Below are 16,867 nucleotides of genomic sequence, written 5' to 3' on the forward strand. Positions count from 1 at the left end.
GATAAGAGCGTCTGCTAAATGACTAAAATGTAAATGTAAAAATGATTAATAATAACAAGTAAAAATAACATGGGTAATACAGGGTCGATGTGCAGGGGTATAAGGTAATTGAGGTAGCTACATTATATATACAAAAGTATGTGGACACCCCTTCAAATTAGTGGATTCGGCTATTTCAGCCCCATCCGTTGCTGACAAGTGTATAAAATCGAGCACACAGACATGCAATCTCCATAGACAAAAATTTAAGAGCTCCGTGACTTTCAACTTGGCATCGTCATAGGATGCCACCTGTCCAACAAATCAGTTTGTAAAATTTCTGCCCTGCTAGAGCTTCCCCGGTCAACTGTAAGTGCAGTTATTGGGAATTGGAAACATCTAGGAGCAACCATGGCTCAGCCATGAAGTGGTAGGCCACACAATCTCACAGAAAGGACCTCCAAGAGCTGAAACCAGTAGTGCGTGAAAATAGTCTGTCCTCGGTTGCAACATTCACTACCGAGTTCCAAACTGCCTCTGGAAGTAACGTCAGCAAAATAACTGTTCGTCGGGAGTTTCATGAAATGGGTTTCCATGGCCGAGCAGCTGCACACAAGCCTAAGATCACCATGCGCAATGCCAAGCGTCGGCTGGAGTGGTGTAAAGCTCACCGCCATTGGACTCTGGAGGAGGGGAAAAGCGTTTTCTGGAGTGATGAATCATGCTTCACCATCTGGCAGTCTGACAGGCGACTCTGGGTTTGGCGAATGCCAGGTGAACACTACCTGCCCCAATGCATAGTGCCAACTGTAAAGTTTGGTGGAGGAGGAATAATGGTTTGGGGCTGTCATGTTTCGGGCTAGGCCCCTTAGTTCCAGTGAAAGGAAATCTTAAGGCCATTCTAGACAATTCTGTGCTTCTAACTTTGTTGCAACAGTTTGGAGAAGGCCCTTTCCTGTTTCAGCATGACAATGCTCCTGTGCACAAAGCGAGGTCCATACAGAAATGTCTTGTCGAGATCAGTGTGGAAGAACTTGCCTGGCCTGCACAGAGCCCTGACCTCAACTCCATTGAACACCTTTTGGATGAATTGGAACGTCGACTGTGAGCCAGGCCTAATCGCCCAACCTCACTAATGCTCTTGTGGCTGAATGGAAGCAAGTCCCTGCAGCAATGTTCCAGCATCGAGTTGAAAGCCTTCCCAGAAGAGTGGATGCTTTTATTGCGGGAAAGGGGGGACCAACACCAAATTAATGCCCATGATTTTGGATTGAGATTTTCGACACGTAGTTGGTCATGTAGTGCATGCATGGTGCCAAATTCAATTCAAAAGTCGAACGGGGTGGGATGGTGCTCACACGAAAGATGAAACATCATTGGGCTCCTGAGTGGCGCAGCGGTCTAAGGCACTGCATCTCAGTGCTAGAGGTATCACTACAGACACCATGGTTCCTGTATCACAACCGGCCGTGATTGGGAGTTCCATAGGGCGGCGCACAATTGGCCCAGCGTCGTCCGGGTTTGGCAGGTGTAGGCCGTCATTGTAAATAAGAATTTGTTCCTTACTTACCTAGTTAAATAAATACAATTGCGCGAACAAACACCGGAGTAGCGAGAGAATAAATGTTGTCGAGCGAACAGAGTACGGGACTGGAGAACGCAGGCCTGCGTGGTGCGCAAATTAAACTTGAGAGCTTGCGAATACAACTGCATTTCTGCATGCAGTAAAATAATAACAGAGCAGATATTTTTGTTTCCCTGAAGAAATAGCTACATGTCAAGACTCAGAAATGACTGCACTCAGAAATACGCCGCGTCCCTACACGGATGTCTTTTCTCCCTTTCACACCAATTTTCCAGTTTGCTCTCCAAAATCCATTTAGCTCTTGCTACTGCTTAACATCATTTTATAACAGGTGGAAATTCTAGCCAATGAACAGGGTGGGTATAATTTGTGGAACAAACTATGATTTCAATATTGAAATTGAAGTAAGTAGTTATTTGGTCTTCTGTTATTAAAGCAGGTAACGTTAGCTAACTGTTAGCTAGCTAGCTCTCTAGTTAACGTTTAATTAATCATGTGGTTTAGTTTAATATACCATCTCTGGTTTAACTAAGAGCATTGTACCTAAATTGAGTAGGGGTTTAGTAAAGGAGGACTTGGAAGACCAGCAGGACGGGGTGGCAGAAGCGTGGTGAGAGGAAGGGTGAGAACCGACAGGGGAAGAGGTCAGTGATTGAGGATGGGTAGCCAAGTTAGGTCAGGCTCTTAATCAAATAATAGCCATTATTGGAAACTGCTAACTGCATAATTTGAGATATACAATCTGATTGAAATACTTTTTTTGTGCAGTTGCAGTAAATGAGATTGACCTTAAACCATTTCTCTCTCTCCATCCCTCTTTCCATGTAGGTCCACTGTCACCAAAATGTAGTGGTAAAGTTGTTCTCAGCTCAGCTGACAGATGGGAGATACAGGAGCCCATTCTGTTCCAAGTTGGTTACCTTGGCTCTCCTGTATGCAGAGCACTCTGGAGACTTCCTGCAGGGAACCATGACATCCACCAATCACCCATTTAACTTAATCATTAGTGGTACTGAGAGTTCATCAAATTTCTTTGATGCTGTATGAAGCCATTGTGCATAGGACATTTGTCACGTGGAGAGGATGATGACCAGCTGCTGTCTATTGGTTAGGAAAATGATTCTATACTGAATGTATGTGATAGCCATTGCTAAACAATAGCTTTCCACGAGGTGACAGCAGGCTGTTCAATACTGAGCCATGCTGACTGACAAGTGGTGTGGATTGGTACAGGAAAATTCCACAGTTTCAGAGTGTTTGTATTTATTATGGATCCCCATTAGCTGCTACCAATGCAGCAACTCTTCCTGGGGCCTAGCAAAATGAAGACAGTTTATACATTTTTAAAAACATTATGATACATTCATAGATTTCACAACACACTGTGTGCCCTCAGGCCCCTACTCCACCACTACCACATTTTATTTTATAAATATTTTTTTATTTAACCTTTCATTTAACTAGGCAAGTCAGTTTGCAATGACGGCCTACCGGGGAACAGTGGGTTAACTGCCTTGTTCAGGGGCAGAACAACAGATTTTTACCACATATCTACAGTACAAAATCCATGTCTACGTGTGTGTATAATATGCATGTTATCGTGTATGCATATGCATGTGTTTGTGTTGCTTCACAGTCCCCGCTGTTCCATAAGGTGTATTTTTGATCCGTTTTTTTTTTTTATGTAATATTACTGCTTGCATCAGTTACTAGATGTGGAATAGAGTTCCATGTAGTCATGGCTCTATGTAGTACTGTGAGCCTCCCATAGTCTGTTCTGGACTTGAGGACTGTGAAGAGACCTCTTGTGGCATGTCTTGTGGGGTATACATGGCTGTCCGAGCTGTGCGCCAGTAGTTCAAACAGACAGCTCGGTGCATTCAACATGTCAATACCTCTCATAAATACAAATAGTGATGAAGTCAATCTCTCCTCCACCTTGAGCCAGGAGAGATTAACATGCATATTATTAATATTAGCTCTGTGTACATCCAAGGGCCAACCGTGCTGCCCTGTTCTGAGCCAAATGCAATTTTCCTAAATCCCTTTTTCTGGCATCTGACCACACGAGTGAACAGTAGTTCAGGTGCGACAAAACCAGGGCCTGTAGGATCTGCCTTGTTGATAGTGCTGTTAAGAAGGTAGAGCAGCGCTTTATTATGGACAGACTTCTCCTCATCTTAGCTACTGTTGTATCAATATGTTTTGACCATTACAGTTCATGATCCGGGGTTAATCCAAGCAGTTTAGTCACGTCAACTAGCTCAATTTTCACATTATTTCTTACAAGATTTAGTTGAGGTTTAGTGAATGATTTGTCCTAAATACAATGCTTTTAGTTTTAGAAATATTTAAGACTAACTTATTCCTTGCCACCCACTCTGAAACTAACTGCAGCTCTTTGATAAGTGTTGCAGTGATTTCACTCACTGTAGTAGCTGACATGTATAGTGTTGAGTCATCCGCATACATAGACACACTGGCTTTACTCAAAGCCAGTGGCATGTCATTAGTAAAGATTTGAAAAAAGTAATTGGCCTAGACAGATGACCTGGGGAATTCCTGATTCTACCTGGATTATGTTTGAGTGGCTTCCATTAAAGAACACGTTCTGTTAGACAGGTAACTCTTTATCCACAATATAGCAGGGGGTGTAAAGCCATAACACATACGTTTTTCCAGCAGCAGACTATGATCGATAATGTGAAAAGCCACACTGAAGTCTAACAAAACAGCCCCACAATCTTTTTATCATCAATTTCTCTCAGCGAGTCATCAGTCCTTTGTGTAAGTGCTGTGCTTGTTGAATGTCCTTCCCTATAAGCATGCTGAAGTTTGTCAATTTGTTCACTGTGAAATAGCATTGTATTTTTTTAGATTCCGTCTCTCACAGTTGAAGTGTACCTATGATAAAAATTATAGACTTCTACATGCTTTGTAAGTGGGAAAACCTGCAAAATTGGCAGTGTATCAAATACTTGTTCTCCCCACTGTAACTTGTGCTCTTTCCACAGATGGCTCTGGCTTGCTGATAACATCTGATCTGAGACTCCCTATGCAATTTGACTCCTGTAATATATTCAATAAAACTTGTGTAATACCCTTGTTTGAACCAGGTATTGAGTTTATTTGTTATAATTAATTGGTTATATATTTAAAAGATAATTGAATTACTCCTAACCTGTAATGTTGTTAATGCATTATGCTTTTGAAGAAATATTTATTTAATGTATAAGTGAATAGTTTGTTTTACTTTGAATTGTAAGTTTTGACCAATAAGGTCGCTCGTTAAGTTGTGGCCAATGGGAATTTGACCTGGTTAACGGGAGGCCTGGGAAAAAAAAGAGGGAAAAAGACGTTGATGAAAAGGATGGACGTTTTTACCTTAGGACGGTTGGTAAATTAATTATAAAAGAAGACGACAGAACTAGAACAAAACCCATACCTACTAGGATATGAAGGGAAATACATGTTTTATTTTATAAAAGAGTTGTTATAATTTTGTTAAAACTCAGTAAAGACTGAAGCTACCGTCTCGTCGTGGAGGTATTTGTCAGCATTGAGGTTAGCCTAGCATCGTGTGACACTGGGAGATAATTGCCTGGGAAGCTTAACGAGTTCGTGTTCCCATGGGATATCGGTTACGGCTAAGGAGTACTGTCTGCATGGGTAGCTGTGCTTGCCTTGGACTTTGTGAGGAAACCTGCATGGAATTGCCATACTTCGCTGAGGGAATATCTACCAAGCAGTGAGTAACCACCACGTGAGGTGCTTCAGGATATTTTTGGGTGTCATCATTTTTTGAGCTCCAACGCGCGCCAACGGTTTATTTAAGCGAACTTGAAATAATTTGGACTCATTGGGGTTTATTATTTTCTATTTCTTTTGTTGTGTCTGAAAATGTATTTGTGTTTGACAATGTTCTAATACACATATGGAACGTTATGTATATTGAGTTGGTGGAGTCATTGATTGTCTCAATTTAATTTAATGCATGGGATGGTCTATCCTGATTCAATAACAAAAACCTATAATCATTTATTCTGAAGTTAATACCCTATTGTCATAACCCTAGATAGTTTACAATAGGAATTCTTATTGGAGATGTCCTTCTCACCTAACATCCCATGCTGCTGAGATACTCTGCATAAGTTAATATTGTGAGAGTCATATTCGAGCCTGGTGAGAGGGTTACATTTTTGGGGGCTCGTCCGGGATTTCTGTTATTGTTGATGGATATTTTCAGAAATGACTCTGGTGTAGATTTCTTTGTCCACTGTTTTCACTGCTGACATCTATGCTAAGATTCTACACTGACTCACCATTTGAATGTTTTAATTGAAATTTAGAATTTCTATCTAACATTGCTGTATAGGTATAAACTTACAACATGGATGCTGAAGAGATTGTTACCTGGTGTAGAGAGAAACAACTAGCTATTAATCGTGCATTTGTCCTTAGCAATGTGACAGAGGATGTGTCTGATGAGGTTCTGCTGGAAACACTGACTTATGTTAAGGCTTTTGGTAAAATTAGACTGCATGGTCGTTGTTCTTATTCAGCTGATAAAAAGCAGTATGTTTTGGTGGAGATATCAAACAACCTTAACGAAATAGCTGTGCCAAGTGTGGTTGGGATACCTGGAGAGTTGGGTCCCTGGCCTGTACATGTAGTTTCACAAGTCACATCTCCTGTTGAGAGAGAGGGTGAAGATTTTCAGGCGAAGCTATTATCCTTTCTAAGACATGAAGGGAAGACTGTAGCTGATGTTAAAGGCCTGGTAAGTCCCTCTGGTGCTGACCTCAACACTGAACTGGTTATTGCCATAAGTTCACTGGTAGAGAAATGCAACAATGTGCCATCTGAGACTCAGAGTTACCGTAAGCTGCGTATGTTCTCAGGTGTGAAACCCACTCCTAGTGGAGAGGAAGAGTATGATGCATGGGCTGAACAAACCACCCATTTTCTAGAGGAATGGCAGTGCGCCGACAATGTGAAAAAACAGAGAATAATAGAAAGTCTTAAAGGGCCTGCTGCTGACATTGTGAGGTTCTTCAAGACAGGAAACCCCCATGCTACAGCGATCGAATACATGAAGGCTCTAGAAACGGCATTCGGTACCACCGAAAGTGCACCTGATCTCATGGTAAGGTTCAGAAACACATTCCAAAATGAAGGAGAGAAGCTTTCAGCTTACCTGTTGAGACTTGACAAATTGCTGCATGCTGTTTATCGAAAAGGAGGCATTGAGCTGTCAGAAATGAATCGCACACGCATTGGTCAAATAGTGAGAGGTGCCTCCTCACATGACATGGTTGCGCTTCGTATTCGCATGACCTATAAACTGCGTGAACCACCAACCTTTACTGAACTAATGCAAGAAGTAAGGGAGGAGGAGGACATGATTCAAGACAGGAACACAACAAAGAGTGTTGTGAAGTCATCAGCTGTTGCTCCTGTTGCCACAGTTTGCAAAGAAGCTAATTCTGAGATAGAAGTGCTGAGGAAAGAGCTGAATGGTTTAAAAACTGAAATGACACGTCTCATGTCTGCTAACGTCACAGCAGCTCAATCTGACATACAAAGGTCAGATGTGGCATTTAAAAGCAAAAAGAAGAGAATTAATCCATCACAAGAACAGACACAAGCCGACAGCAACCCCGGAGTGTTCTGTTATAGATGTGGAGAAGATGGCCATTTCAAGAGAAACTGTGAAGGTGAGGAGAACTTGAGGAAAGTCAACACACGCCTAATCAAACAAAAGCGGTCTATGGGAAACTACAGAGGGACCCAGTAAAGGAGCGGCCTGACGTCCCGGTGAAGATACGTTCCACCAAGTGCCACAAGTATGAAGACATGAAAGACATGCTACCTACAGGTTTAGTTGGTCCAAGTTCTGTCGTTCCTGTACAGATTGAAGGTATCTATGCTAAAGCTTTACTAGATAGTGGTTCTCAGATTACTCTACTGTACAGATCCTTTTATGACAAGTACTTGACGCATTTGCCATTGATTCCTATAGGAAACTTAGAGATATGGGGCCTTAGCTCTGATCAGTATCCATATGATGGCTATTTGTCACTCAAGCTTGAGTTCTCAGGATCGGTTGTGGGTGTAGCAGAGACCATGGAAGCACTTGTGTTGGTATGTCCAGATCTGACCATGAAAGGTGACGTTTCTATTCTGGTCGGCACCAATACATCTGTAGTGAGGAGACTTATGACTGCTTGCAAAGAAAAGGAAGGTGAAGGTTTCCTTAGCACACTACAAGTTCATCCTGCTATCAAAGAGGCATATGAGAGGCTGATAGAAAGCTCAACTGATGACGAAGAGAAAAGAGGAACGGTCTGGTTCGCACAGACAAAACCTGTCACCCTGCCACCTGGTGGGCAGATGAGAGTTACTGGAATTCCAAAGTTTCCTGGGATACCTTCTACTCAAGCCATTCTGGTAGAGAGGCCTGAAGAACCCCGGTTCCCCGACGAACTTCTAGTGAGGCCTGAAATCCAGACGGTTGCAGTTGTGTCATCTAGAAGAATCACTCTTACTGTCAGGAATGTCTCGACAAAGGAGATCACCCTGAAACGAGGTACGCCTATTGCTCATCTGTTTCCTGTAGATGTTGCTCCGGGTGTCCCATTGAAAAGTAAGCAGGATTCATCTGAGAGACTGACGTCTTCTTCATTCAACTTTGGAGATTCTTCAGTGCCTGAAGGATGGAAGAAGAGGTTATGTGAAAAGATGATGGAACGGAAAGAAGTGTTCTCAACACATGAGTTTGATGTGGGTTGTTCAAAGAGTACTCACCACACCATCAGAGTTACTGAAGACAAACCGTTTAGGGAGAGATCTCGCCGCTTGGCCCCAGCTGACGTTGAAGATGTGAGGAAGCACCTTAATAACTTGAAAAGTTCTGGGATCATATCTGAGTCGAGAAGCCCCTATGCGTCTCCTATTGTGGTGGTGAGGGAAAAAAATGGCACCATACGTATGTGTGTTGATTATAGGACTCTCAACAAGCGCACTGTTCCAGATCAGTACACAGTCCCACGTGTGGAGGACGCTCTGACATGTTTGAGTGGAAGCAAATGGTTCAGTGTGTTAGATCTCAGAAGTGGATACTATCAGATTCCGATGGGCGATACAGATAAAGAGAAGACTGCATTTATCTGTCCAGTTGGATTTTACCAATTTGAGAGGATGCCACAGGGTGTGTCCGGAGCACCTGCAACATTTCAACGTGTCATGGAAAAGACAGTTGGAGACATGAACCTACTCGAAGTTCTTGTGTACCTCGATGACTTAATCGTGTTTGGAAGGACGCTAGAGGAACACGAGCAGAGGTTACTGAAGGTGTTAGACCGCTTGAAAAGTGAAGGTCTAAAACTGTCCCTTGACAAGTGTCAGTTTAGCCGCACATCTGTCAACTATGTTGGACATATCATATCCCAGAATGGAGTGGCTACAGACCCCTCAAAGATTGAAGCTGTCACCACGTGGCCAAAGCCTGAAACTGTGACTGCTCTGCGTTCTTTCCTAGGATTCTGTGGATATTACAGAAGATTTGTGAAAGACTATTCTAAAGTCAGTTACCCCCTGAATCAGCTCTTATGTGGATATCTTCCCTCTGCCAAGAAAGGAAGAAAGTCTAAGGAGGAGAAAGCCTACCTTAACCCCTCAGAACCATTTGGATCAAGGTGGGATGCGAAGTGTGAATTAGCATTCGAGACACTGAAGGAAAGCCTCACAAAAGCTCCTGTGTTGGGTTTTGCTGATCCTCAGTTGCCATACGTTCTCCATGTAGATGCTAGCCGCGAAGGGTTAGGAGGAGTACTGTACCAAGATCAAGGTGAGGGTCCGCGTCCCGTGGCATTTGTGAGTCGAAGCCTAACCGCTTCTGAACGGAACTACCCAGCTCACAAGTTAGAGTTTCTTGCGTTGAAGTGGGCCGTGGTTGACAAACTACACGATTACCTGTATGGGGCCAAGTTTGAGGTTAGAACAGACAACAACCCATTAACATATGTCCTCACGTCCGCAAAATTGGATGCCACTGGTCATCGTTGGCTAGCTGCGTTGTCTACCTATGACTTTAGTCTCAAGTACAGGCCAGGCAGGCAGAACATAGATGCCGATGCTTTATCTCGCCGCTCTCATCAGCAATCTGCAGTGGAACAAGATTGGAGAGACATTCCTGCATCTGGTGTCCGAGCCATGTGCCAGATGTCTAATGTTGTTAGAGTAACTCCTGGATTATCTAGTAGAGTGATTGATCAGTTGGGAGCCTCTATGCATGCTGTGCCTCAAGCATACTGTAACCTGAGCATGTTGAAGTCTCAAATGCCCAGATTGAGCACTGTGGAACTTTCTGCATCGCAACAAGAAGACCCTTGTTTGGGAGAGATGTGGGTTGCTCTTAATAAACATGATGTTACCAGGGTGACAAAGACCAAACATCCATTAATCTCTTTGCTCCTGAGAGAGTGGGAGAAGCTAAAGATGGAAGATGGAGTTATGTACAGGATCACGCATCCGCCAAACGAAACTCGTCGTGCTCAGTTACTACTTCCAGAGAAGTTCAGAACTATTGTTCTCAAGTCGCTGCATGATGACTCAGGTCATTTAGGATTTGACAAGACTTATGGACTTGTCAGAGACCGGTTCTACTGGCCACGCATGAAGATGGAAGTAGAGGACTACTGTAAGTCCTGTGCTCGCTGTGTACAGAGGAAAACACTTCCAAAGATTGTTGCTCCACTTGGTCATATGCAAAGTGAGGGACCTATGGACCTTGTGTGTATGGATTTCCTGTCCATTGAGCCTGACTCAAGTAACATAGAGAATGTCCTGGTCATTACGGATCATTACACGAGATACGCTCAAGCTTTTCCTACGAAGGATCAGAAAGCATCCACTGTCGCCAAAGTATTGTGGGAAAGGTTCTTCATCCATTATGGTCTTCCGAAGAGGATGCATAGCGATCAAGGTAGAGATTTTGAAAGTCGACTCATCCGTGAGCTACTGAATATGCTTGGAGTGGAGAAGTCAAGGACAACACCATATCACCCTCAAGGAGATCCACAACCCGAGAGATTCAACCGAACCTTGTTGAACATGCTTGGAACTCTTGATCCTACTCAAAAGAAAAAATGGAGTCAGTATATTGGTCATCTAGTGCACTCGTATAATTGTACTCGGAATGAAGCGACTGGCTACTCGCCCTATTTTCTGATGTTTGGACGTGAAGCTAGATTGCCCGTTGATATCTGTTTTGGAGTCTCGAGTGATAGCTCATCAGAGAGAACATACCTCAAGTATGTATCTGATATGAAGAAACAGTTACAAGCTGCTTACAAAGTTGCTGAGAGCACTGCTGGAAAGCAAAACCATGAAAACAAACAGCGATATGATAAGAAGATTCGCTACACGCAACTTATGCCTGGAGACAGAGTTCTTATACGGAATCTAGGACTGCATGGAAAACATAAGCTGGCAGATCGCTGGGTTTCTACGCCATATGTGGTGGAGAGTCAGATGTCAAACGTACCTGTGTTTCGTTTGAAGCCTGAAAGTGGAGATGGACTCAATAAGATTCTTCATCGGAATCACCTGCTACCACTGGGGCAGAAAGTGCGCCTAGAACCTGTGGTTAACATAGAACTAACTCCTAGTAGAAGGACCCTGCAAAGAAGGAGGACGAGAAAGGGAAATGAAAAGTTGCCTGGGAAATGTACTCTTCAGAATGATGAGAAAGTTGAAGAGGTTAAGAATCCAAAAGATGAGAAGGATTTTGACTCAGAAGATGAGGACATCGGAGTATGGTATGACGTGCCTAATACAAATTGTATGAGCCGAGAAGTGGAAGAGATGTCTGAACCGTTTAGCTTGGACCTAGACATAGTCTGGAATCAAATGACAGGGGAATCTGAAAGAACAGAACAAGTTGGAGAAGCAATAGAGTCCAGTCAAGAAGCTAAGGTTGCAACTGGAGTTGAAGCAGATGATATTGAGACATCTAATTCAATGGAGGAGATTCAAGAAGAGGAACAAGAAGTTCAAGGAGAAGTGGAAATTTCAGAGGAAATAGGACCAGGGATACGAAGATCTCAGAGAATAAAGAAAGCTCCTGTACTACTTACCTATGATAAACCTGGAGTTCCAAGTCTAGCCCCAGTTGTCAGATATTGTTCCACACTATACAAGTGGATTGGATAAGGGAAATACAAATGTATCTCCTTTTCAATTATCTAACAAGATTTGTCTCAGTTGTAGGTTGTAGACAGTTAAGAGTTGACACGGTTACTTATTACTTTTCAACTGTGTGTTTACAAGTCATGAGGACATGCCTAATTTTGGTGGGGGGAGAGTGTAATACCCTTGTTTGAACCAGGTATTGAGTTTATTTGTTATAATTAATTGGTTATATATTTAAAAGATAATTGAATTACTCCTAACCTGTAATATTGTTAATGCATTATGCTTTTGAAGAAATATTTATTTAATGTATAAGTGAATAGTTTGTTTTACTTTGAATTGTAAGTTTTGACCAATAAGGTCGCTCGTTAAGTTGTGGCCAATGGGAATTTGACCTGGTTAACGGGAGGCCTGGGAAAAAAAGAGGGAAAAAGACGTTGATGAAAAGGATGGACGTTTTTACCTTAGGACGGTTGGTAAATTAATTATAAAAGAAGACGACAGAACTAGAACAAAACCCATACCTACTAGGATATGAAGGGAAATACATGTTTTATTTTATAAAAGAGTTGTTATAATTTTGTTAAAACTCAGTAAAGACTGAAGCTACCGTCTCGTCGTGGAGGTATTTGTCAGCATTGAGGTTAGCCTAGCATCGTGTGACACTGGGAGATAATTGCCTGGGAAGCTTAACGAGTTCGTGTTCCCATGGGATATCGGTTACGGCTAAGGAGTACTGTCTGCATGGGTAGCTGTGCTTGCCTTGGACTTTGTGAGGAAACCTGCATGGAATTGCCATACTTCGCTGAGGGAATATCTACCAAGCAGTGAGTAACCACCACGTGAGGTGCTTCAGGATATTTTTGGGTGTCATCATTTTTTGAGCTCCAACGCGCGCCAACGGTTTATTTAAGCGAACTTGAAATAATTTGGACTCATTGGGGTTTATTATTTTCTATTTCTTTTGTTGTGTCTGAAAATGTATTTGTGTTTGACAATGTTCTAATACACATATGGAACGTTATGTATATTGAGTTGGTGGAGTCATTGATTGTCTCAATTTAATTTAATGCATGGGATGGTCTATCCTGATTCAATAACAAAAACCTATAATCATTTATTCTGAAGTTAATACCCTATTGTCATAACCCTAGATAGTTTACAATAGGAATTCTTATTGGAGATGTCCTTCTCACCTAACATCCCATGCTGCTGAGATACTCTGCATAAGTTAATATTGTGAGAGTCATATTCGAGCCTGGTGAGAGGGTTACACTTGCAATGCCAAATTGAAATAATTTTAGATTCTACAATTGATAGACAATGGTAGTTCCTAATCAGACAATTATTATAAAACAAATCTGTTTCCCTCAGTGCAATGTTTGGTGAATGCATTGGACTAATCCTTGGACTATTATCCCAGAACTGCACATTGCTCTTTGCACTCTCCTCACATCTCGTACATGTGTAGCACGTGGGGATGTATAAAACTTAATCCTCAGCCTTAAGTGTCCCGTTTGTGTCGCCTTATTACAGGGATGACACTAGTCACCTTTCGGTGAAATTCGCCGTTTTGAATCCAAAATAGGTGACCTATGTAATACGTGTAGATCCGATGGGCTTTGAATGACTACTGGCTGTAAGTAAAAGAGTGATGCGCGTTTGGAGCAATACTGGCTGCAGGAAGTGCAAAAAAAAAAGGGTCACCTTTTTGGGCCCATTTTTTGGCCTATTCCTCCTGTTATTAGCTAGCTTTTGAGGTGGTGCGATTGGCTAAGACGCTTGAGAGACGTGTGTTTGTGAGGCAGAGGTCCTGAGTTTCCGCCAGCTATGGACCGAAACGGGAGGAAGTGGAACTCGCTAAGCAAGCAGCGTGACGTCCTTTACACATGCATCATTTAGCTTATTGTGCTCCTAGTGTACATACTGTATGTGGATCTGCATCTATGTATATTTTTTGTCTGTATATTGTGTTTGTGGTAGCACGATTTCACATATTCAAATTCCTGTACATGCTAATTTATTTGGTGAATAAAGCTGATTGACATGTTTTAACTTGAGTAGCTGGTTTATCATGTCAGTTTACATTCTATTATTTTTGGACTGGTTATGTACTGTATGAACTGCAGCAGGTAGCAGCTTCTCCCCTTTGTGTCTTCCCCTACGTGTCTTCATGTATGTTACAGGGTCTACAGACAATCACGGATTACAAAGGGAAAACCAGCCACGTCGCGGACACAGACGTCTTGCTCCCGGACACAGACGTCTTGCTCCCGGACAAGCTAAACACCTTCTTCGCCCGATTTGAGGATAACACAGTGCTACTGACACGGCCCGCTCCCAAGGACTGTGGGCACTCGTTCTCCGTGGCCGACGCGAGTAAGAAATTTAGCTGTTGGCCCAGACGGCATCACTAGCCGCGTCCTCAGAGCATGCGCAGACCAGCTGGCTGGAGTGTTTACGGGCATATTCAATCTCTCCCTATCCCTACTCTGCTGTCCCCACTTACTTCAACATGTCCACCATTGTTCCTCTAACCAAGAAAGCCCGTAGCACTCCTGTCATCATGAAGTGCTTTGAGAGGCTAGTTAAGGATCATATCACCTCTACATTACCTGACACCCTAGACCCACTTCAATTTGCATACTGCCCCAATAGATCCACAGACGATGCAATCGTCATCGCACTGCACACTTTCCTATCTCATCTGGACAAGAGGAATACCTATGTAAGAATGCTGTTTATTGACTACAGCTCAGCATTCAACACCATAGTACCCTCCAAGGTCATCATTAAGTTTGGGGCCATGGGTCTGAACCCCACCCTGTGCAACTGGGTCCTGGACTTCCTGATGGGCTGCCACCAGATGGTGAAGGTAGGAAACAACACCTCCACTTTGCTGATCCTCAACACAGGGGCCCCATAAGGGTGCATGCTCAGCCCCCTCCTGTACTCCCTGTTCACCCATTACTTCGTGGCCACGCACGCCTCCAACTCAATCATCAAGTTTACAGACGACTAAACAGTGGTGGGCCTGATTACCAACAATGTCGAGACAGCCTACAGGGAGGAGGTGAGGGCCCTGGCGGAGTGGTGACAGGAAAATAACTCCCTCAACGTCAACGAAATGAAGGAGCTGATTGTGGACTTCAGGAAACCGCAGAGGGAGCACGCCCCTATCCACATTGACAGGACCACAGTGAAGAAGGTGGAAAGCTTCAAGTTCCTAGGCATACACATCACTGACAATCTGAAATGGTCCACCCACACAGACAGTGTGGTGAAGAAAGAGCAACAGCATCTAAGACCCTCACAAACTTTTACAGATGCACAATTGAGAGCATCCTGCCGGGCTGTATCACTGCCTGGTACGGCAACTGCACCACACGCAACCGCAGGGCTCTCCAGAGGGTGGTGCAGTCTGCCCAACGCATCACCGGTGGCACACTGCCTGCCCTACAGGACACCTACAGCACCTGATGTCACAGGAAGGCCAAAAAGATTGTCAAGGACATCAACCACCCGAACCACGGCCTGTTCACCCTGCTAACCTCCAGAAGGCGAGGTCAGTACAGGTGCATCAAAGCTAGGACCAAGAGACTGAAAAACTGCTTCTATTTCAAGGCCATCAGACTTAAATAGCTAACACTAGCCGGATACCATCCGGTTATTCAACCCTGTACCTTATCGACTGCTGCCCTATATACATGGAATCACTGGCCACTTTAATAATGGAACACTAGTCACTTTAATGTTTACATACTGCTTTACTCATCTCATGTGTATATACTGTATTCTATTGTATTTTAGTCAATGCCACTCCGACATTGCTTGTCCTAATATTTACATACTTCTTAACTCCATTCTTTTACTTTTAGATGTGTGTGCTTGGGGTCGTTGTCCATTTGGAAGACCCATTTATGACCAAGCTTTAACTTCCTGACTGATGTCTTGAGATGTTGCTTCAATATATCCACATCATTTTCCTACCTCATGATGCCATCTATTTTGTGAAGTGCACCAGTCCCTCCTGCAGCAAAGCACCCCCACAACATGATGCTGCCACCCCCGTGCTTCACGGCTGGGATGGTGATCTTCGGCTTGCAAGCCTTCCCCTTTTCCCTCCAAACATAGCGATGGTCATTATGGCCAAACAGCTCTATTTTTGTTTCATCAGACCAGAGGACATTTCTCCAAAAAGTACGATGTTTGTCCCCATGTGCAGTTGGAAACCGTAGTCTGGCTTTTTTATGGCGGTTTTGGAGCAGTGGCTTCTTCCTTGCTGAGCGGCCTTTCAGGTTATGTCGATATAGGACTTGTTTTACTGTGGATATAGACACTTTTGTACTTGTTTCCTCCAGCATCTTCACAAGGTCCTTTGCTGTTGTTGTGGGATTGATTTGCACTTTTTGCACCAAAGTACGTTCGTCTCTAGGAGACATAACGCTTCTCGTTCCTGAGCGGTATGACGGCTGCGTGGTTCCATGGTGTTTATACTTGCGTACTATTGTTTGTACAGATGAACGTGGTACCTTCAGGTGTTTGGAAATTGCTCCCAAGGATGAACCAGACTTGTGGAGGTCTACCTTTTTTTGTTAGTTCTTGGCTGATTTCTTTAGATTTTCCCATGATGTCAAGCAAAGAGGCACTGAGTTTGAAGGTAGGCCTCAGGTACACCTCCAATAGGCTAATTGACATAATTTGAGTCAATCAGAAGCTTCTAAAGCCATGACATCATTTTCTGGAATTTTCCAAACTGTTTAAAGGCACAGTCAACTTAGTGTATGTAAACTTCTGACCCACTGGAGTTGTGATACAGTGAATTATAGGTGAATTAACCTGTCTAAACAATTGTTGGAAAAATTACTTGTCATGCACAAACCAGCTTTTTGTGCATATCGAACATTTCTGGGATTTTCAGTTTCAACTCATGAAAACAACACTTTGGTTTTGCGTTTTATGTTTTTGTTCAGTGTGCATATAGCTAGGAGTAAAGTGAACTAGGCAAGAGGATAGATAGTAGACTGAGCTGTAGCAGGAGTTCTTGTTTTTGACGTCCGTTTGCATGTGGGCACGTTTTGTGTGGGGGTGTGTGTTGCAGTGTCAGCT

This window comes from Salmo trutta, chromosome 1 (assembly GCF_901001165.1).
Source record: "Salmo trutta chromosome 1, fSalTru1.1, whole genome shotgun sequence".
Lineage (NCBI taxonomy): Eukaryota > Metazoa > Chordata > Actinopteri > Salmoniformes > Salmonidae > Salmo > Salmo trutta.